We start from the raw sequence: 23,401 nt of genomic DNA on the forward strand, positions 1-23,401 counted from the left end.
CCCGCCAGGCTCCTCCGTCCAGGGAAGAATACAGGAGTGGGTTGCCATTTCCTTCTCCAGGGTATCTTCCCGACTTAGGGATCAAACCCATGTCTCTTGCATTGCAGGCGGATTCTTTACCCACTGAGCCACCTGGGAAGCCCTTTGGAAAGCAGGAAAGAATCCAATTATGAAAAATTTTTGTGTGGTTAATGAAATGGTGTTTACACTTGTAACCTCCACCGAGCACCTCAATTCCTCTGGGAGAGAGAGAGAGTATGCCCCCAGAGGTGGTATGTTGGGAGGTCTCATTTTAGATTTTTAGGCCTGCAGGCTCATTCCCTTCCCCAGAAACATTTTTGAGAAGGTGCCTTGGGCTAAAGTAATATTGGGCCCAATATTCCAACTCAAATGCAGAGGATATTCTGGAACCCTCAGAAACACTTTTTTTTTGGGTCTCTTCCCACCCCCAAATTACTCCTTTTGGAAGAAATGCTGAAGAGACCTGCCAGTCATTTTCAGTGAAATGGGGGTCTCACTTACATAGGTCTACTCATCAGCTTTAAAGTACAAAAACTCAGCTTTGTGAAAACACAGGGATGTTTAAGCACCTGTACTAGGTCAGGCTTTCCAGGTAGCACAGAGGTAAAGAACCCACCTCCCAACAAGAAGATGCGGGTTTGATCCCTGGGTCAGGAAGTTCCCCCTGGAGAAGGAAATGGCAACCCACTCCAGTCTTCTTGCCTGGAAAATCCCATGGACAGAGGAGCCTGGCAGGCTGCAGTCCATGGGGTCACAAAAGAATCAGACATGCCTTAGTGACTAAACAACAACAACAATGGACTCAAGTCACCACCAAATACACAAGAGACTCAGATATAAACCCAAATGCTAGTGCACCGATTTACTGTAAGAAGTATTATTATTGAAAGAGCTGGGTCCTCAAGTGCACTAGTCAGCGGGCCTCTTTTTTATTTTTACTTTTGGTTGCACTGGGTGGCATGTGGGATCTTAATTCACTGACCAGAGCTTAAACCTGTGTCCCCTGTATTGGAAGTACAGAGTCATAACCACTGGATTGCCAGGGAAATCCCAGTGGCTCTCATATTTTTCCTTATTTTTGAAGCCTTGACAGAAGGTTGGGCCTAGAGTCCGTATTCAATAAGTATGGATGTTTATTGAAGGTTGATTCCAAACTGAATGTTTATTTGTATTTTCTTCCTTTGCTCAATTTCACTACAACTACATTTAAAGACGGAACAAACAAACAAAAAAAAGACGGAACATTTTTTGCTAGTGTTAACGTTTGTTTGCTTTTTTGTTAGATTTGCTAGAGAAGCAGGGAGGAAACAGTTTCCTCTGGGATTAACATACCCGCTTCTGAGAGTTATAGCCCATCAGGGGTTTCAAGTGGGTTTGTCTACAATGGAGTCATAAATCTTGGAGAACTGTCTAGAAGAAGCTCCTTTAAGCCATGCTGAATAATGAGGCACATGTCTACTCTTGATGGCTTTTTCTTTTTCTAGATCTTATGACACTCATTCCCCAGGGGCTATAGACTGAATATTTGTGTCCCCCAAAGTTCATATACTGAAACATATTCCCCAGTGTGAGGCCATTTGGAGGTGGGTCCTTTTGGAGATGCTTAGGTCATGAGGATGGAGCCCTTATGAATGAGTTTAATGCCCTTATAAAAAAGAAAACCAGAGAGCTCTCTCCCTGCTTGCTTCCACCCTGTGAAGGCACAGTGAGGAGATGGCTGTCCTCTGGCACCTACCAGACACTGAATCAGCTGGTGCCTTGATCTTGGAATTTCCAGCCTCCAGAATTGTGAGAAATACATTTCTATTGTTTATAAGCCCCCCGGTGTGAGTTAGTCTGGTATAGTAGCTCGAATGGACCAAGACACAAGGCCTTCTGCAGTTCATTTGCCTATCAGAAGCATGACCCTGAATTTCCGTTTTTCTCTTTCCATCCAATCATCATCGAGTCTGTAGATGGCATCACCTCGGTATTCATTGTTTATGGGTATCCTCTCTTTCTTCAGTACCACCAGCCTAGTCCAGGTCATCCTTGTCCCTCACATGGACCCTGGAAACAGCCTCTTAGGTTGTTCATGTCCAATCCATTGCCCAAATGGTGGCCAGAGTGACCATTTTCAAGCACAAGTGGGCCATGTCCTCTCTCTGGTTAGAATGCTTGAATGGCTCCCCATCGCCCTTTTTATCTCCAAATCCAACACTCATTGGCCTGGTGTGTAAAAGACCCTTCTCCCACTCTCTCTGATGCCCACTCTTTGCTGGCTCTGCTGGACTACATCATGAGCACACTACCTCCTCAACCTTCTTCGCCACTGCTGACAGGTCCCACACTCTTTGCCTGGCTGACTCCTCTCCATCTCCAGGTATCACCTTTGGTATCACTTTCCTTTGCCTTCCTAGTCTGGATCATGTGTCCTTTCTAGATGCTCCCATACAAATCCTGGGGCACCCTATCAAGTGCGCTGCATTGCAATTGCTTGCCTGATGGTCTGACTTGCTATGCACTGAGTTTCTTGAGCCTAGGAGCAGAATCTCAATCGACACTGAGTCCCCAGCCTCAAGCACAGTGCCTGGCAATTAAAAGTTGTAAAAACAATGATTGTAATGGTGGCCAAGTGGCAAGCATTTACTGAATGCCAAGTACTGTGGTATGAGCTTTATGTGGATAATCTCATTTAATCTTTGTGATAGTGAATGTAATCCCCTTGCAGGAATGAAGGATCTAGATGTTAAGAACATTGTAGGAAACCAATCACCAGCGTCCTTTGCAGACTGACTAAGCTGATGAAAGTTGTCTTGCCCAAGGTCACATCTCCTTCTCAGGGCAGCCAGGATCCGGTGGCTGTTTGACTGAGGGGCATCAGGACCCTGTCCTTTGGGTTCAACTCGAGGCATTGCTAACGTGCTCTCCCAGCTCCAGAGCATGCCCCTGGGGTGGGCTGCTACTTGCTTGGGACTGCATCCCAGCTCAGCTTCTCCCTCTGCCCAGTCATGCTTCCTGGTCTCATTTTTACTGGTGTTACTCTTAGGAGGATCCCTTCATAAAATCCTGTTGGCCAATTTCTCTCTCGCCATCTGCTTCTCAAGGAACTAATCCTGGAACAATCCTCCCAGTGGCCTAATGTATACTTATTACTAAGATTCTCCTCAATTAAGTTTAAAGACACTAGGTAACTTGCTCAGTGTCCCAAAGCTCATGACTTGGAGAGGCAGGATTTGAACTCAGTCAATTGACTCTAGAGCCTATGCTTCTAACCAGGCACTCGATAAATCCAGTCAGTGAATCGATGGCTTATTTTCCACGAGTCACCAAGGTAAAAAATATTTAGTTCCTGTCCTTCCCTAGTAGCTAAGATGGTAAAAAATTTGCCTGCAATGTGGGAGACCTGGGTTCCATCCCTCGGCTGGAAAGATCCCCTGGAGAAGGAAATAGCAACCCTCTCCGGTATCCTTGTCTGGAGAATCCCTATGGACAGAGGAGCCTGGCGAGCTACAGTCCATGGGGTCTCAAAGAGTCAGGCACGCCCGAGTGACTAACATCCAGAAACAGAGCTTTGTGCATATAATCTTCTCAACGCCAAGGAAACCAGGGCAGCAGCGGACGGCTGTGGATGATCACAGCCTGTCCTGTCAACGGCGTGGACGCGCTTGGCTGACTCATAGTGCAGGTCACTGAGAAGGGACTCAAGCCCAGCTCTAATGGTGAGTTCTAAATGACAATGTCACCTGAAAGGTCTCTATGTCTGGATGATTTAATCCATTTCTAATGGAACACATGAGCTGGCGTAGAACAGCCAGTTCTCCCTGACCTGTGCAAAATGCTTATTATCCCAAGTTGTTTTTGTTTGCTTTGGGATGTGTTCAGAGATCAACACATGCAGCCGTGCACAGCTTCACCAGCCAGGGCCTCCCAAGGGGACCCTTCCACTATGGGCAGCCTAGACTAGGGGAGGCCAGGGCCATTAGGATGGAAGGTCTGGTCTCTTGGAATGTCCTGATGGTCAGGTTCATTGGGAGGGGGCCACAGGCAGGAGGTAGAGAGGGGAGAGAGGAATAGATACCTGGTCTGGTTCTGCTGTAGAGACCTCGAGAATAAGCTCTAGATATATGCCCTGCAGAGGGGGAGGGGAAATCAATATGGTTTAGCTCAAAGTTTCAGATTTCAGCACTAACTTTGCATCTGTTTGTTATTAAAAGTTAAAGTCTGTGCCTGCTCCAGCCCAGCCGCCCTGTGCTCTCTGACCTCCTGAGGCAGGTACATCCTGTTCCAGGCAGCTGGGCCTTTAATCATAAACTATTCTGTTTTGCTATTTAACTGTCTATGTTCTTCCCTGAAAGGATGGCAGGAGCCTTGGAAATGGGGACTCTAGTGTTAAAATCTAATTTTTTTAAATATCAGGCACTGGTGCTGAGCACCCCAGGACCTGATCTTATTTATTGCACTCGGCGATTCTAGGAGGCATTAAGCCCATTGCATGGAGGAGGACACAGGTTTAGAGACGGTGAGTAACTTGCACATATTCACATAGTTGATCGGCAGGTAGAATAAGGGTTTGAAATGAAATCTGTCTGATTCAACAGCCTGTGCTTCTCCACCCTCAGTGAGACCCAGGTGAGCAGCTGTTCTGGGCTGGATAGGTGGTAGTTGGTGGTTGATAAGTTGTGTCCAACTTTTGCAACCCCATGGACTACAGCCGGCCAGGCTCCTCTGTACATAGGATTTCCCCTGCAAGAATACTGGAGTGGGTTGCCATTTCCTTCTCCAGGGGATCTTCTAGACCCAGCGATCAAACCCGTGTCTCCTGTACTGCAGGCAGCTTCTTTACCTACTGAGCCACCAGGGAAGCCCAGCTTGGATAGTGTTCCTCCCAAATTCATATCTAGCCACAACCTTGGAATGTGACCTTACTTTGCAGATGTATTCAAGTTAAGATGAGGTCAGGGGATTAAGGCAACCCTTAATCCAATGACAAGCGTCCTTATAAGAGGAGAAAAATGTGGATACACAGACACAAACACACAGAGAAATCACCATGTGATGCACCGATGGGAGTGATACCCCTACAAGCCAAGGACTGCCAGCAAACACCAGAAGCTGGGAGAGGTAAGGAAGGATCCTGTCCTGAAACAGTAGATTTCTGTTGTTTTAAGCCATCTAGTTTGTAGTACTTAGTTAAGGCAGCCCCAGGAACCTGACATCGGAGAAGGCAATGGCACCCCACTCCGTACTCTTGCCTGGAAAATCCCATGGATGGAGGAGCCTGGTAGGCTGCAGTCCATGGGGTCGCTAAGAGTTGGACACGACTGAGCGACTTCACTTTCACTTTTCACTTTCATGCATTGGAGAAGGAAATGGCAACCCACTCCAGTGTTCTTGCCTGGAGAATCCCAGGGACGGTGGGGCCTGGTGGGCTGCCGTCTATGGGGTCGCACAGAGTCGGACACGACTGAAGCGACATGCAGCAGCAGCAGCAGGAACCTGATATAGCATCCATACTCTCAATCTCTATTGCCTGTCCCAAACGTTGCTTCTGTAATCCATAACAAGAACCACCCTTTGGAGCATAATTGACAGATTGTTTCACTTGTCCCTCATTAAGAATAGCCATGCAGACAGGAAGGCTTTCTTAATTCCTTATCATCCCAAATCAGCTTTCCTTGTCTGAGGAATTAGTTCCTTTGTTCTTGTTCAGTTGCTAAGTTGTGTCCAACTCTTTGTGACCCCATGGACTGCAGCACACCAGGCCTCCCTCCTTGTCCTTCACTATCTCCGAGAGTTTGCTCAAACTCATTGAGCAAACTGTCTATTGAGTCAGTGATGCTAACCAACCATCTCATTCTCTGTCACCCCCTTTTCCTCCTGCCCTCAATCTTTCCCAGCATCAGGGAGTATCAGAGTTGATTTCCTTTAGGATTGACCAGTTTGATCTCCCTTGCAAAATACTAAACTCTCAATTCATTTGAAGTTAAACACTTGAATGTGTTTTGAGTTTCTGTATATTGTTTTTATTATTATTATTTATTTGGCTGTGCCAACCTTAGCTGAAAAAGTTGGCTTAAAACTCAACATTCAGAAAACTAAGATCATGGCATCTGGTCCCATCACTTCATGGCAAATAGATGGGGAAACAATGGAAACAGTGACAAACTTCTTGGGCTCCAAAATCATTGCAGATGGTGACTGCAGCCATGATATTAAAAGACACTTTCTTTCTTGGAAGAAAAGTTATGACCAACCTAGATAGCATATTAAATAGCAGAGACATTGCTTTGCCAACAAAAGTCTTTCTAGTCAAGGCTATGGTTTTTCCAGTAGTCATGTATAGATGTGAGAGTTGGACTATAAAGAAAGCTGAGCGCTGAAGAATTGATGCTTTTGAACTGTGGTATTGGAGAAGATTCTTGAGAGTCCCTTGGACTGCCAGGAGATCCAACCAGTCCATCCTAAAGGAAATCAGTCCTGAATATTCATTGGAAGGACTGATGCTGAAGCTGTAACTCCAATACTTTGGCCACCTGATGCAAAGAACTGACTCATTTGAAAAGACCCCTGATGCTGGGAAAGATTGAAGGCAGGAGGAGAAGGGGATGACAGAAGATGAGATGGTTGGATGGCATCACCGACTCAATGGACACGAGTTTGGATAAACTCCGGGAGTTGGTGATGGACAGGGAGGCCTGGCGTGCTGCAGTCCATGAGGTTGCAAAGAGCTGGACACGACTGAGCGACTGCACTGAACCTCAGCTGTGTCATGTGGGATGTAGTCCCCTGACCAGGAGCAGAGCCTGGGCTCCCTGCAGTGGGAGTGGGAGTTTTTGCCACTGGATCACCAGGGACGTCCCCTAAGTGTATTTTTAAATGAGTTTTTTTTCTTTTCCTTTCACCTATCAAATTCTCCAAATCTTAGGGTCAGGTTGCAGTGATGTTATTCTAACCATCAATGAACTGATAGTTTAATCAAGCCAAAAACAGAATAGAAATGGAGGAAGGGGGTGAAAAATGCCTAGTTACCTAAGTATTCATTCACTCCACCAAACACTTGAGGGCCAGTCTCTAGGATCATAATGATGGATGAAATGTGGGCTCAGTCCCCTCTGTGTAGGTGAGAACCTCATGAACAGTTAAATCACATAACAAAACAGTAAAAATGCTGTGGCAGAGAATAAAATGTTCTAAGAGCTAGAAAGACAGAGAAATCAACCAAGACATGAATCTGAGATGGCTTCAGGGAGCTTTGGACATTTATACTGGAAAAAAAATTATTTTTTAGTGGGTAATACATTTGCCTGCTTACACATCTCCAAAGGGCACCCGAGGAAACTATTTTCATTTGCTAGGGTTGCTGTAACAAAGTACTAGAAACTGGATGGTTTAGAACAATGGAAATGTACTGTCTCATAGATCTGCTAGCTAGAAGTCCAAGATCAAGATGTCTGCTGGGTTGATAGCTCCTAAGAATTGCAAGGGAAAAAAATCTGTTCCCATGCCTCTCTCCTGGCTTCTAACAATTTGCTGAGAATGACTTCAATCTCTGTCTTCATCATCAGTGTTTTCCGTATGCCTGTGTGGGCCCAAATGTTCCCTTTGTATAAGGATACATGGCCTATTGGACTAGGGGCCCACACTGCTCCTCCTGTGACTTCATCTTAGCTAATTGCATCTGCAATGACCCTATTACCAAATAAGGTCTTGTTTTGAGATACTGAGGATAAGGGCTTCTGCAAATAACTTTTGGGAGTCACAATTCAACCCATAACAGTACTAAGAAAAAAGGTAAATCTCATTATTTTTCTCAGATGTTCCCAAGTCTGCTGGGTTCTGGCTGCCAAATCCCTGCAACCAATATCTCCAGGGGTCCTCCATGCATTTCCCAGCATGTATGTGCATTCTTCCCACACACAAATTCTAGCACATCTCATGCACTGGCAACCTCCTTATTCTTTTCACTTAATACCCTGTGAAATTTTCCACATCAGTCCACACAGACCTTCCTTATTTCCTTAAGTGGCTGTGCAATAGGCTATAATTTATTTCACTGGAACCCTGTTAATAGACCTTTTGAGATCTATTACAAACAACAGCACAATGTATATTCTTGGGCACACGTCATTTTGCATGAATGTACAAGTACATCTATTAATACCTGGAGGTGGAAGTGCTTGGTCATCGAACCGGTGCATTTTGAGATGTTTTACCAAATTGTTCTCCAAGGAGGTCAGAAAAGGTCAGCCTTGCCCCAACTGTGTTCACAGTGCCTGCTTCCCTGCAATCTTTCCAGACTGTGTACCTTACTTTCCGATCTTTGCCAATCTGGTATATTCCCTTTGTACTTTAAATTTGCATTTATATTATTATGAGCAGAATCGAGCATCTTTTCATCTGTCTAAGAGATATTTGGTATTCTTTTTCTTTGAACAGCCTGTACCTATCCTTTGCCCATTTTTCTGCTGGAACTGAGGAGGAATGAAAAGGATTTTTACAGATGCGGAAAGACGGAATTTTAAAAGGGACTGGATAATTGTGGGGCACAGGAAGATGAGGACTGGCATTGAAAAATAGCTTGAGAACCTACCACCTCTGCAGTTGCTGGAGATATCTGGGCCAGGCCTTTCCTCCTCCTCCAGCCTGAGCGACAGCCTGCTCAGGTACCAAGGGGAAGTCTGGAAATTATATTCTAGGTCTAGAATTGCAGATTTGAGCTTGGACTGTGAATTGTCTGAGAAATCACTAGGCCCCTCCTCTGAGCCTGGTTTATCTCCAACGGGTTGATTAAAGTTGGTGGAGGGGAGGTGGGGGCATAAGAGGTTGGACTCATAGCTTGAATTAGTAACCGATTTAGGAGAGAGGTAAAGCCTGAAATACGTCCTAACAAGACAGTCAGAGGCCAAGTTCAGAAATTCCTCCCTAGGCCACAACATGCTTTTGTGTTGTTGTTCTCTGTCTTTATTTTCCTGGGAGGTATGACTGAGGATGTCTGAAGAGCTGTTTTCAGAACAGAGAAAGGATCAAGCTATGCTTTGGTGTCTCTGCAGTTACGTGGTTTGTACTCTGGAAATCAGGCAGATGTCAGTCACACACCCTCTATTGTTTCTAGAAGGTGCACGAGGTGGCTTCCAGAGGGTCTGTCAGGTATCATTGTTCCATTCTTCCATTCTTGGTGGATTTATTGACAGCAGTCCCTGGGCTTGGCCCTGTTCCCACAGACTCAGACATGTAGAAGCTGACCTGTGCCTTCCAAAATGTTAGACCCTAATTAGAGGAATAAGAGTACTGTGATGGCTAATTGTCTGGGTCAACTTGGCTGGGCCACAGAGCCCAGATACCTGGTCAAACATTCTGGATGTTTCTGTAAAGATGTGTCTTGGATGAGATGAAGGTTTAAAAATAGTGGACTTGGAGTAAAGCAGATTGCCCTCCATAATGTGAGTCGACCCTGTCTAATCTACTGAAGGTCTTAATCAGAACGAAAAGTGATGTCCCCCTGAGCAAGAGGGAGAGCTGCGGCAGACTGCACTTGGACTAAAACTCTTTACTGGGCCCCCAGCCTGCTGGCCTACCCTGAAGCTTTTGGACTTGCCTTTCCACAATTGTGTGAACCAATTCCTTAAAATAAATGTCTTTCTGTGCCTCTCTCCTCTGTCTCACTCTGTAGATAGATAGGCAGATAGATAGCTGGATAGATGGACTCTGTTGGTCCTGTTTGTCTGGAGAACTCTGACTAATGTAATGACTGTGGGTTGTGTGGCCCTCCAGGCAGTATCTGACTTAGCCCAGGTGGAAAGAGATGCTGAGAGGAGGGAGGAAGTGGGGGCCTCGGGAGTCAGGGGGGCCTTGAGCAGAACCTGGAGAGCTGAGGAGGATTCTGAAGCAAGGTCAAGTCTGAGTAGGTGCAAGAAGGGGGAAGGGCCTTCTGGGAGGGTAACAGCAAGAGGAAAGCAGTGTCGTGAGACCCACGCAGGGGACACGATGGAGACACGGGGCTCCTGGCTCCAGGCCCCTTCTCCTCTGCAGCTGTCAGATGAACTGGACCTTGTTAGTGGAAGTATGTGCTTAATGTCTGACTCCATCTTAGGCTGGAAACTGGTATTTTCTGAGCATGCGTATTCCCCACGCCTGCCTAGATCCTTCACGAGTCAGTGTTAAATAAATATTTATGGAGTGAAGGCATTCACTTCATCCTCATATTGAATTATAATCTATGGAAGAATGAATTCCCAACCTTGTTCCAAAAGGGGTCAAGAAATTGGCAGTGATGGTTAAGAGAATTACTTTGTCCCACTGGGGAGATAATTTTATTTCTTTCTTTACAAAAAATGTACTCGTGAACAACTCAGACAATGCAGACAAATAGAAAATAGAACTGTAGTCCCGCTGCCTGGAAATGAGATAGAAATTAAATAACATTAAATCACCCTTAACTGCCAAAATAATGCCATTTGCAGCAACATGGATGGTCCTAGAGGTTGTCATACTGAGTGAAGTAAGCCAGACAGAGAGAGACAAATATCATGTATCACTTACATGTGGAATCTAAAAAACGGTACAAATGAACTTATTTACAAAACAGAAATAGGGTCACAGATGGAGAAAACGAATTTACAGTTACCAAAAGGGGTGAAAGTGGGGGAGGGATAAATTGAGAGATTGGGATTGGCATATATGCACTAATATATATGAAATAGATAACTAATAAGGACCTACTGTATAGCACAGGGAAGTCTACTCAATACTCTATAATGACCTATATGGGAAAAAAATCTAAAAAAGAGTGGATATATGTATAACTGATTCACATTGCTGTACAGCAGCAGCTAGCACAACATTGTAAATTAACTATACTTCAGTTAAAAACAAATAATTTTTTTGGCCATGCAGCATGTGGGATCTTAGTTCCCTGACCAGGGATCAAACCCAAGTCCCCTGCGGTGGAAGAGTCTTAACTACTGAACTGCCAGGGAAGTCTCCTCTCTAACAAAAGTTTTTAAAAAATCACCATTCTTGTTATTATTGCCACATCGTCAGAATTTTCCTTGCTCTTGAAACAGGACTGTCGTATTCATTGCGCATCTACTGCTGTTAGGAATTGAAAACAAAGGTAAAGACAGACACAGGGGTTCCCTGCCTTCTAGGAGGGTTGGGCAGATTAGAGAGCGTCTCACGGAATCTAAGCTCTTCCCAGCTTGGGTGTTCCTGGGCGGCCTCTTGGCTGCTGCACACAGTCTTTTGTTGTTGCTGCGCTTGAATACACATTTTCTTTTCCCCTTCCAAGGCTGTGGGGAACAGACCTCTCAGGGCATTTCTCTGGAGCCATTTCCATTTTATACAAAATGGGTGTTCAGTTTGAAGGACCCTTTTCATTTTTTTCCTTAGATCTCTCTGGAAACTCAGCCTCTTTAGTTTAATGTTTTTTGGGGGGAGGGTATCATTTTTGTGTTTAAAGGTCGAATTCTTCTACTGGGCAGCAACTATTCACCCTGACAGGCCAAGCTGGTTTAGTTTTTTATCACTCTTCACTCACCAAAAGATGCATTATCCTCAGTAAATAGAGGGGAATAATTAGCAGCATTTCCTTTGTTTTTGTTTGGATTTATTTCAGTGGTGTTCATTTTGGGTACATAAATAATAAATAAGATGCACCATTGTTTGAAAATGTGCTTTAAATTTTAAGCTCATGTATAAATGAAGCATTTCATCCAATGTCTTAATCTGTTATTTCTCGGCATTCTTTAGGGTTGTTCTTATAGGTGTAGGCTAGAGCTTAGCTCCCCCTGTACCTAGGAAAGGGCTTCCCTTGTGGCTTAGCTGGTAAAGAATCTGCCCGTAATGCGGGAGACCTGGGTTCAATCCCTGGGGTGGGAAGATCCCCCAGAGAAGGGAAAGGCTATCCACTCCAATATTCTGGCCTGGAGAATTCCAGTCTATACAGCCCATGGGGTCACAAAAACTTGGACACAACTGAGCCACTTTCACCTAGGAAAAATCTGTTTTAGTTTTCCAAAATTTTTTTGTTTCCCAGATTAATTTTATTCATTTTACCCATCGAGCTATCCCATACTGTTTTTTGGCCAGAAGATACCAAGACCTACTTGGGAACTGGAGCAGGCACTTTTTACCTTCACAGTATCTATCTGCAACCTGCGCTCTCTGAAACAGGCCTGGTGGGCCCCTGGGAGTCCATACTGTGTTCCTTACCCACAGTGCTAGGCTGGTAAAGGTGCATTTGAAAGCTGGGAAAGGATTTCCCTGGCAGTCCAGTGGCCAAGACTCTGAGCTTCCAGCGCAGGGGGCACAGGTTCCATCCCTGGTCGGGGAACTAGGACCCCACATGCCATGTGGCGTGGCCAAAAAAATATCCCCTTAAAACAAAACAAAAAAACCCAAACCACTTTATAATGTAAAAAAATAACAAATTTTAAAATATTAAAAAAATAGAACACATATTTAAAAAAAGAAAGTTGGGAAAAGCATTTGCTAGTTATTAGCAGCTCATGGTCCCTGCCAACAGCAGGCAAGTCCCAGAGACAAGGGAGGCCAAGCTATGCTCAAGCTGGACTCCATCCCCAACCTCATGTGGGAGAGGAGGCCAGCAGTTAGGTTTCTTTCTTGTCCATATAAAAAGCAGAAGGAAGAAAAAAAAGCAGAACTAGGTTTTGTGATTAGAATTTTAAAATTTGTATTGTATGTGGACAGGAAAGAGGACTGAACGAACAGCCCCTAAATGACTTGCCTGCTCTGATTTTGCGATGGGGCGGCCTGTCCTCAGCCTGCTGGTTTCTAGACAGTGTGTCTCCTCTTCCTCACCGCTACCCACACAGAGCAAGAGAGGCCAAAGTGAATCAAGGCTCTGAGAACGGCATGGGCAGAAGAGGCTTAGTTCCCAGGAAATGCCACATCTGTTCATTCATTCACAATTCTTGAAATATGTATTGAGTAGTCATTATGGACCGTGCACCACGCCAAGCTCTGGGGATGTTCCATGAACAGCACAAATTCTAGACCAAGTTCCCACATAGGCAGGAAGGTTGTACAGATAAGAATTTAGTCACAATTGTTAACACGAAGAAGGAACAGCCATTCTAGCCCAGAAGTTAGGAAGGCATCTTTGAGGAAGTCACACATCAGCTGGTCCTTGCTGGGTGAGTAGGAGTTGGCAGGGCTGAGGACTGCGGAGGAGCCGGTCTACAGTATGTGTGAAGGTCTGTGTTAAGGAACCTTCAGGAAAGGAAACAAGGCCAGTGTGGTGGGTGTGTGGTGGCACGGGGCTCCGCTGTGAAGTGAGCTGGGCCTGATCTTGTAGGGCCATCAAGGACTCTCTAGGATGTGGGACCTACGGTAAGGACAATGGGAGCCATTTGCAGAATTTTAAGTGAGGAGTAATCCGATTTGTCAATGGCACCCCACTCCAGCACTCTTGCCTGGAAAATCCCATGGACGGAGAAGCCTGTTAGGCTGCAGTCCATGGGGTTGCTAGGAGTCGGACACGACTGAGCGACTTCCCTTTCACTTTTCACTTTCATGCATTGGAGAAGGAAATGGCAACCCACTCCAGTATTCTTGCCTGGAGGATCCCAGAGATGGTGGAGCCTGGTGGGCTGCCATCTGTGGGGTCGCACAGAGTCGGACACGACTGAAGCGACTTAGCATAGCATTAGCATTTATTTACGTTTGGTTGTGGTAGGTCTTCATTGCTGTGCAGGGACTTTCTCTCGTTGCAGTGAGTCGCGACTTTCTGTAGTTGCGACTCTTCCTTGCAGTGCACAGGCTTCTCACTGCGGTGGTTTCTCTGATGGAGCACGGGCTCTCAGCGTACAGGTCCGTAGTTGCAGCCTGTGGGCTCTAGAGCACAGGCTCAGTGGTTGTGACAGTTGGGCTTAGTTTTTCTGAGGCAAGTAGAATCTTCCCAGACCAGGGATCAAACCCGAGTCTCCTGCTTTGGCAGCGGATTCCTAACCACTGGGCCACAAGGAAAGTCCCAGATTTGTGTTTTTAAGAAATCTTTCGGCTGCCATATGGAGAATATCTTGTAGGAGGGCAAGGTTGGAGGTCAGGGGACTAATTAGGAGGCCAATATGAGCACTTAAGTGAGAGATGGTGCTGCTGGGCCTAGAAGAGGGATAATAGTAATGAAAATTAGGTTTGATTGAATGTATAACTAAGTACCAGGCACCTGCATGATTTCATTCAAGCCTCACAAACGCCTGTGAAGTTAGGTGTCATTATTATTGCTGTTGCATTTTTTAAAGATATTTTTTGATATGGACCATTTTAAAAGTCTTGAATTTGTTACAAAATTGCTTCTGTTTTATGTTTTGGTTTTGGGCCCCAAGGCATGTGGGGTCTTAGCTCCCCGCCCAAGGATCAGACTCGCACTCCCTGCATTGGAAGGTGAAGTCTTAACCACTGGACTGCCAGGGAAGTCATTATTATTGTTGTTTTATAGAGAACACTGAGGCTCAGAGAGGTTAAGAAAGTTGCCCAAGGTCACACAGTTGGCGAATGGAGAGTCAAGATTGGAACCTGGGCACTTTGAGTCAACATTTGACCTTACCCAAGGTCACAGAGTAGAAAGTGTCAGAGTCAGGATATAAGCCCAGGCAGGTCCATCTGGTCAAAGCTATGGTTTTTCCAGTAGTCATGTACAGATGTTATAGTTGGACCATAAAGAAGGCTAAGCACTGGAGAACTGATGTTTTCAAATTGTGGTGCTAAAGAAGACTCTCGAGAGTCCTTTGGACTGCAAAAAGATCAAGACAGTCAATCCTAAAGGAAATCAACCCTGAATATTCATTGGAAGGACTGATGCTGATGTTGAAGCTCCAATACTTTGACCACCTGATGCAAAGAGCTAACTCACTGGAAAAGACTCTGATGCTGGGAAAGATTGAAGGCAACAGAAGGGAGCAGCAGAGGATGAGATGGTGAGATAGTGTCACTGACTCAGTGGACACGAATTTGAGCAAGCTCCAGGAGATAATGAAGGACAGGGGAGCCTGGCATGCTGCAGTCCATGGGGTTGCAAAGAGTCAGACACGACTTAGTGACTGAGCAACAACAACAAGCTGGCTGTTAACCATATTAACAGGGGGCAGGCTCTTAACCGTGGACCATGCAGCTTCCAGGAGCTTCTACCACGTACTGGTCCTCCTACCCAGGGCCAGGCTTCAACAAAGCAACCCTCACTCCAAGTGAAAGCCCAGAAATAAAATTGGCCCTCAGACATTTAAAGTATAAAACTTGTGACTGGCATCTTTGGACCTAAGTTCATGTATGTAGAAATCGTGAATCTGCTATAAGCTGTTTTTTAGCATGGCCTGAGCTTCTGAAAGCGTTACTTTCCAGACATTATTTTCTGAATTGGTTGGGAGGCTTTTTGTAGAAGGAGGACAAGTTATCTGATGAGGAGTCCACAGGGAGACTTTTCTCAGGTTTCTGATGACATCATTCCATTATGTAGAGGTTGCCTTCTTGGTGTTGCAAAAAAGCTTTGCTTAATTTGGATGCCTATGGAATTATATTTGGAGCGATTGCTATTAAAGGAAACCAGCGGAAGGGCAGTTCCTCGTAAGCATGGATATCTCTGTATAAAGGAGACCACAGCTTTCCACAAAGCATATACAACCCCTTGTGATCTAGAACCTGAAGGAGGTGGATACTCCTGTGCTTAAGTGTTAGTCATTCAGTCATGGCCGACTCTTTGCAAACCCATGGACTGTAGCCCGCCAGGCTCTTCTGTCCATGGAATTCTCCCAGGCAAGAATACTGGAGTGGGTTGCCATTTCCTTCTCCAGGGGATCTTCTGGACCCAGGGATTGAACCCAGGTCTCCTGCATTGGCAGGAGGATTATTTACCATCTGAGCCCCCAGGGGGAAGGTAATGTGTTTAAACAATCCTTCAAAGGAAATGTCAGCCCCTGGAGCCACCCACAGAAGTCATTCCTATTTCAGAACCTTCCAGAACTTCCCACTACTCTCAGGGAAGAACCCAAGAACTTCACCAAGGCTCCATACCTGTCACAGCTAAACTTGCCAGCTTCTCTCTACCTTCTAGCCCCACTACGGAGTCTCACCTCCCTCCCTTCTACCCCCCCCTCAGATATCCTATACGGGTCCCTTCTTGCCAGAAATGTCCTTTTCCCTTCCCTTCATGTGGATCCTTTCCATCTCATCCTTCAAGATCCTGCAGAAGGGTCTTAGGAAACTTTTTCCACTTGACCCAAGTACTACTAACATAGCTTTATTATTTGTTGTTGTTATTTAGTTGCTCTGCTGCTGCTGCTGCTGCTGCTAAGTCACTTCAGTCATGTCCGACTCTGTGTGACCCCATAGATGGCAGCCAACCAGGCTCCCCCATCCCTGGGATTCTCCAGGCAAGAACACTGGAGTGAGTTGCTATTTCCTTCTCCAATGCATGAAAGTGAAAAGTGAAAGTGTTAGTCATTCAGTCTTGTGACTCTTTGCAACCCCATGGACTGCAGCCTACCAGGCTTCTCCGTCCATGGGATTTTCCAGGCAAGAGTATTGGAGTCGGGTGCCATTGCCTTCTCCAATGCATGAAAGTGAAAAGTGAAAGTGAAATCGCTCAGTCATGTCCAATTCTTTTCGACCCCATGGACAGCAGCACACCAGGCTTCCCTGTCCTTCACCATCTCCTGGAGTTTTATTATACACAAATTATAATTATTTGGTTATGGGTGTCTTTCTCTTTAAACAGAGAGGCCAGGGATCAACTTATTAGTCTTCATTTTTCTTCCTTCTCATCTGTGGCCCTTCTGTCCAGCACAGCACCTGTTAAGCGATACTAGGCAGATTACCCTTCCCGAACTCTGACTCCACCCTCCTCCAACCTCACTTTAGCAAGACTGTCCTGACCACAGACTAATGTCTATGCTGAGGTGTCTATGTTTTGGACCATGTGAAACTTGACTTCCCTATGTGTCGGAGCTAGGAGTGGATCCCCAGAACACAATTCAATGGCTGGCATGTGACCTGCAATGACCTGAGGGAAAATGATGAACCAAGCCCTCAGGCTCTGCTTTTAGGAATGTGAAGTAAGAAACAGCATTGGCAGAAGACGGGGTGTGACTGAGTCACATGAAGGGGAGAGAACAAGAGTGAAGACTTAGTGGCTACCTAAGTGTCCAGAGCTTCCTTGGCTCCAGGCTACCCTCCAGCTCTTGTCTGATTTCTGAGCTCCAGTTTTGCATCGTGGTAGCCAGCCTCCAGGATGGCCCCATGACCATTCCCTTCTGGTACTCGCCTCTGTATAATCCCTTCTCACATTGAATAAAACTGACTTGTGGGGCCAGTAGGCTATCGCAAAAGACAGGGTGTGTGACTTCCAACATAGAACATAAAAGACGTTGCAGATTCTTCCCTGGTCTCTCAAATCAGTCCCTTTGGCAGAAGCCAGTCACCACACTGAAGACAGTCAAACATCCGTGTAGAGAGGCCCTCACGGAGAGGAGCTGACCAGCACAACTTTTGTGTGAGTCACCAGGGAAGTGGATCTTCCTGCCCCAGTCAAACCTTCAGGTGACTGCAATCCAGGCTGACATCATTTTTTTTTTTAATTGGAGGATAATTGCTTTACAATATTGTGTTGGTTTCTGCCATACATCAACATGAATCAGCCATAGGCATATCAGTTCAATCGCTGTCATGTCCGACTCTTTGCGACCCCATGAATCGCAGCACGCCAGGCCTCCCTGTCCATCACCAACTCCCGGAGTTCACTCAGACTCACGTCCATTGAGTCAGTGATGCCATCCAGCCATCTCATCCTCTGTCATCCCCTTCTCCTCCTGCCCCCAATCCTTCCCAGCATCAGAGTCTTTTCCAAAGAGTCAGCTCTTCACATGAGGTGGCCAAAGTACTGGAGTTTCAGCTTTAGCATCATTCCTTCCAAAGAAATCCCAGGGCTGATCTCCTTCAGAATGGACTGGTTGGATCTCCTTGCCGTCCAAGGGACTCTCAAGAGTCTTCTCCAACACCACAGTTCAAAAGCATCAATTCTTCGGTGCTCAGCCTTCTTCACAGTCCAACTCTCACATCCATACATGACCACAGGAAAAATGATAGCCTTGATTAGACGAACCTTTGTTGGCAAAGTAATGTCTCTGCTTTTGAATATGCTACCTAGGATGGTCATAACTTTTCTTCCAAGGAGTAAGCATCTTTTAATTTCATGGCTGCAGTCACCATCTGCAGTGATTTTGGAGCCCACAAAAATAAAGTGTGACACTGTTTCCACTGTTTCCCCATCTATTTCCCATGAAGTGATGGGACTAGATGCCATGATCTTCATTTTCTGAATGTTGAGCTTTAAGCCAACTTTTTCACTCTCCACTTTCACTTTCATCAAGAGGCTTTTTAGTTCCTCTTTGCTTTCTGCCATAAGGGTGGTGTCATCTGCATATCTGAGGTTATTGATATTTCTCCCGGCAATCTTGATTCCAGCTTGTGCTTCTTCCAGCCCAGCGTTTCTCATGATGTACTCGGCATGTAAGTTAAATAAGCAGGGTGACAATATACAGCCTTGATGTACTCCTTTTCCTATTTGGAACCAGTCTGTTGTTCCATGTCCAGTTCTAGCTGTTGCTTCCTGACCTGCATACAAATTTCTCAAGAGGCAGATCAGGTGGTCTGGTATTCCCATCTCTTTCAGAATTTTCCACAGCTTATTGTGGCATATATATATATATAGGCATATATACATGTATATATGTCTCCTACCTCTTGAACCTCCCCTGGCTAACATCTTGACGGCATGAGCCCAGACCTCCAGCCAAGCTGCTCCCAAACTCTGACCCATAGGCACTAAGTGAGATAAGAAGTGTTTCCTGTTGTTTTAAGCCACAAAATTTGAGAGTAATATGTTATGCAGCAATTAGTCAGTTCAGTTCAGTCGCTCAGTTGTGTCCGACTCTTTGCGACCCCATGGACTGCAGCACGCCAGGACTCCCTGTCCATCACCAACTCCCAGAGCCTACTCAAACTCATGTTCATTGCATCGGTGATGCCATCCAACCATCTCATCTGTCATCCCCTTGTCATCTCATCTGTCATCCTCCCACCTTCAATCTTTCCCAGCATCAGGGTCTTTTCAAATGAATCAGCTCTTTGCATCAGTTGGCCAAAGTATTGGAGTTTCAGCTTCAGCATCAGTCCTTCCAAGGAATATTCAGGACTGATTTCCTTTAGGATGGACCGGTTGGATCTCCTTGCAGTCCAAGGGACTCTCAAAAATCTTCTCCAACACCACAGTTCAAAAGCATCAATTCTTCGGCACTCAGCTTTCTTTATAGTCCAACTCTCACATCCATACATGACTACTGGAAAAACCATAGCTTTGACTAGACGGACCTTTGTTGGTAAAGTAATATCTCTGCTTTTGAATATGTTGTCTTGATTGGTCATAGCTTTTCTTCCAAGGAGCAAGTGTCTTTTAATTTCATGGCTGCAGTCATCATCTCCAGTGATTTTGGAGCCCCCCAAAATAAAGTCTAACACTGTTTCCACTGTTTCCCCATCTATTTCCCATGAAGTGATGGGACCAGATGCTATGATCTTTGTTTTCTGAATGTTGAGCTTTAAGCCAACTTTTTCACTCTCCTCTTTCACTTTCATCAAGAGGCTCTTTAGTTCTTCTTCACTTTCTGCCATAAGGGTGGTGTCATCTGCAAATCTGAGGTTATTGATATTTCTCCCTGCAATCTTGATTCCAGCTGGTGTTTCATCCAGCCCAGCATTTCACATGATGTACTCTGCATATAAGTTAAATAAGCAGGGTGACAATATACAGCCTTGATGTACTCCTTTCCCAATTTGGAACCAGTCTGTTGTTCCATGTCCAGTTCTAACTGTTGCTTCCTGACCTGCATACAGATTTCTCAAGAGGCAGGTCAGGTGGTCTGGTATTCTCATCTCTTTAAGAATTTTCCACTGTTTGTGGTGATCCACAGAGGCAAAGGCTTTGCCATAGTCACTAAAGCAGAAATAGATTTTTTTTCTGGAACTCTCTTGCTTTTTCGGTAATCCAGCGGATATTGGCAATTTAATCTCTGGTTCCTCTGCCTTTTCTAAATCCAGCTTGAACATCTGGAAGTTCACAGTTCACGTATTGCTGAAGCCTGGCTTGGAGAATTTTGAGCATTACTTTACCAGCGTGTGAGATGAGTGCAATTGTGCGGTAGTTTGAGCCTTCTTTGGCATTTCTTTTCTTTGGGATTGAAATGAAAACTGACGTTTTCCAGTCGTGTGGCCACTGCTGTGTTTTCCAAATGTGCTGGCATATTGAGTGCAGCACTTTCACAGCATCATCTTTTAGGATTTGAAATGCAGCAATATGGCTATCTAATACAGTTTTTTGTTGATCTACAATAATAAATTCTTTACAATAAAAATTCCCTGTATTGGCTCATGTGTAAATACTCACTCTTTACTCACTGCTCCCTTGTGTGGTTGGTAGGTTCTCATCCAGTTCTAGGGACAGCCTATGCCCTGGGATTAGCAATTGCTCCATTGGAACCATAGGGCTTCCCTGGTGGCTCCAATGGTAAAGAATCTGCCTATAATGCCGGAGACCCAGGTTCAATTACTGGGTTGAGACAATCCCCTGGAGAAGGGAATGGCTACCCAGTCCAGTATTCTTGCCTGTAAAATCCCATGGACAGAGGAGCCTGGTTCTCTAGGGCTACGGTCCATAAGGTCACAAAGAGTCAGATATGACTGCGCAACTGAGCATGCAATCCCAATAGATTAACTTTACATTGAAAACATTTGCATTAATACATGGATAAAGCATTTTTTGCAATTCTTTCACATACATTCAGGATCAATAGTGTTTGTTTACTGAACAAATATTTATTGACTTCCTACTATGTGTAAGGAGTTAGAAAACATACAGAAAGGAATCAGAAATTATTCTTGCCACCAAGGAATTTATAATCTAGTGGGAGCATTATAATATGTATATAGGGACTTCCCTGATGGTCCAGTGGCTAAGATTTTGCACTCCCAATGCAGGGGCCCAGGTTCAATCCCTGGTCAGGGAACTAGATCCCACATGCCCCAACTAAGAGTTTGCATGCTGCAACTAAAGATCCCGCATGCCACACCTGAAACCCATACTGGCCAAATAAATAAATAAATAGATAATTTTAAAAACGTGTATATAAGTAACTAAAATACCATGTGGAAACTTCTAAAACCCTAACACTTGGAACTGAGCCCTGGCCTTCTCCTGAGTGTTGCACTAAAAGCTTTAAGTGGATAATCTTCTCTTCTTGGATGTGATATCTATAAGGCAGGGTGGGGTGGGTTGTCTTTAACTCTAACACCTGTGACAGTACTTGGCACACAGTAAATATTTCTTTAGTGAATCTCACTGAGTCCTCACAGCCATATGGAAAAAGCAGAGTAGTAGAGTAGTTATTAGAGCCAGACATCCTGGAATGAGAAGTCAAATGGGCCTTAGGAAGCATCACTACAAACAAAGGTAGTGAAGGTGATGGAAATCCAGCTGAGCTACTTCAAATCCTAACAGATGATGCTGTGAAAGTGCTGCACTCAATATGCCAGCAAATTTGGAAAACGCAGCAGTGGTCACAGGACTGGAAAAGGTCAGTTTTCATTCCAATCCCAAAGAAAGGCAATGCCAAAGAATGTTCAAACTATCACACAATTGGACTTATCTTACACAATAGCAAAGTAATGCTCAAAATTCTCCAAGTGAGGCTTCAACAGCACATGAACCAAGAACTTCCAGATGTTCAAACTGGATTTAGAAAAGGCAGAGAAACCAGAGATCAATTTTCCAACATTCGTTGAATCATTAAAAAAAGCAAGAGAATTTCAGAAAACATCTACTTCTGCTTTATTGACTACACCAAAGCCTTTGACTGTGTGGATCACAACAAACTGTGGAAAATTCTTGAAGAGAAGGGAATATCAGGCCATCTTTCCTGACTCCTTAGTAATCTGTATGCAAGTCAAGAAGGAACAGAACCAGACATGGAACAACAGACTGGTTCCAAATTGGGAAAAGAGTGTATCAAGGCTGTACATTGTCACTCTACTTATTTAACTTATATGCAGAGTACAACATGTGAAATGCTGGGTTAGATGAAGCACAAGCTGGAATCAAGATTGCAAGGAGAAATACCAATAACCTCAGATATGCAGATGACACCACCCTTATGGCAGAAAGCAAAGAGGAACTAAAGAGCCTCTTGATGAAACTGAAAGAGAAGAGTGAAAAAGCTGACTTAAAACTCAACATTCAGAAAACTAAGATCATGGCATCTGGTCCCATCATTTCATGGGAAATAGATGGGGAAACAGTGGAAACAGTGTTAGATTTTATTTTGGGGGGCTCCAAAATCACTGGAGATGGTGACTGCAGCCATGAAATTAAAAGACACTTGCTCCTTGGAAGAAAAGTTATGACCAACCTAGACAGCATATTAAAACACAGAGACATTACTTTACCAACAAATGTCCGTCTAGTCAAAGCTATGATTTTTCCAGTAGTCATGTATGGATGTGAGAGTTGGACCATAAAGAAAACTGAGTGCTAAAGAATTGATGCTGTTGAACTGTGGTGTCGGAGAAGATTTTTGAGAGTCCCTTGGACTGCAAGGAGATCCAACCAGTCAATCCTAATGGAAATCAGTCCTAAATATTCCTTGGAAGGACTGACACTGAAGCTGAAACTCCAATGCTTTGGCTACCTGATGCGAAGAATTGATTCATTGGAGAAGACCCTGATGCTGGGAAAGATTGAAGGCAGGAGGAGAAGGGGATGACAGAGGATGAGATGTTGGATGGCATCACCGACTCAATGAACATGAGTTTGAGCAAGCTCCAGGAGTTGGTGATGGACAGGGAGTCCTGGCGTGCTGCAGTCCATGGGGTCGCAGAGTCGGACACGACTGAACTGAACTGGGAGTAGTTTTTACATAGAATCAGTTTCCTGAATTTGGATCTGGGCTCCGTTACTTGCAGGGGAGTGATCTTGGAGACATTACTGGCCCTCTCCATGACTCAGTTTCTTGACACAAAGAGTGAGGGTCATCAGGTTGTGCTAAGTCACTTCAGTCGTAGCCGACTCTGCAGTACTATGGGCTGTAACCTACCAGGCTCCTCTGTCCATGGGATTCTCCAAGCAATAATACAGGAGTGGTTGCTGAGCCCTCCTTCAGGGAATCTTCCCGACCCAGGGTTGGAACCCATGTCTCTTAAGTCTCCTGCATTGGAAGGTAGGTTCTTTACCATTAGCAACACCTGGGAAGCCCGAGGATCATCACAGGCATCTAGTTATATTACCTAATCACGCTATCTCACAGAGTTATCCTGAGGCTCACAAGAGATAATTCGTGTA

General features: G+C 45.0%; 1 long non-coding RNA gene and 1 other non-coding gene across 3 annotated transcripts in view; both read left to right on the top strand.

Moving 5' to 3' along the window:
- The first annotated feature begins 4,173 nt into the window (after positions 1 to 4,173).
- Positions 4,174 to 23,401, top strand: part of LOC113884491 — a 37,401-nt gene continuing 18,173 nt past the window's right edge. Inside the window, exons 1-3 of one of the 2 annotated variants that reach the window (XR_003508886.1) lie at positions 4,174 to 4,522; positions 4,937 to 5,124; positions 8,440 to 9,653. This is a non-coding gene — a long non-coding RNA (uncharacterized LOC113884491). Of the gene's footprint in view, positions 4,523 to 4,936; positions 5,125 to 8,439; positions 9,654 to 23,401 lie in introns of those variants that run through there. The other variant, XR_003508888.1, reaches the window with a different exon arrangement.
- Positions 21,003 to 21,074, top strand: TRNAG-CCC. Its single transcript has one exon. It is a non-coding gene; the product is annotated as a tRNA-Gly (tRNA).

This window comes from Bos indicus x Bos taurus, chromosome 26, assembly GCF_003369695.1.
Source record: "Bos indicus x Bos taurus breed Angus x Brahman F1 hybrid chromosome 26, Bos_hybrid_MaternalHap_v2.0, whole genome shotgun sequence".
Lineage (NCBI taxonomy): Eukaryota > Metazoa > Chordata > Mammalia > Artiodactyla > Bovidae > Bos > Bos indicus x Bos taurus.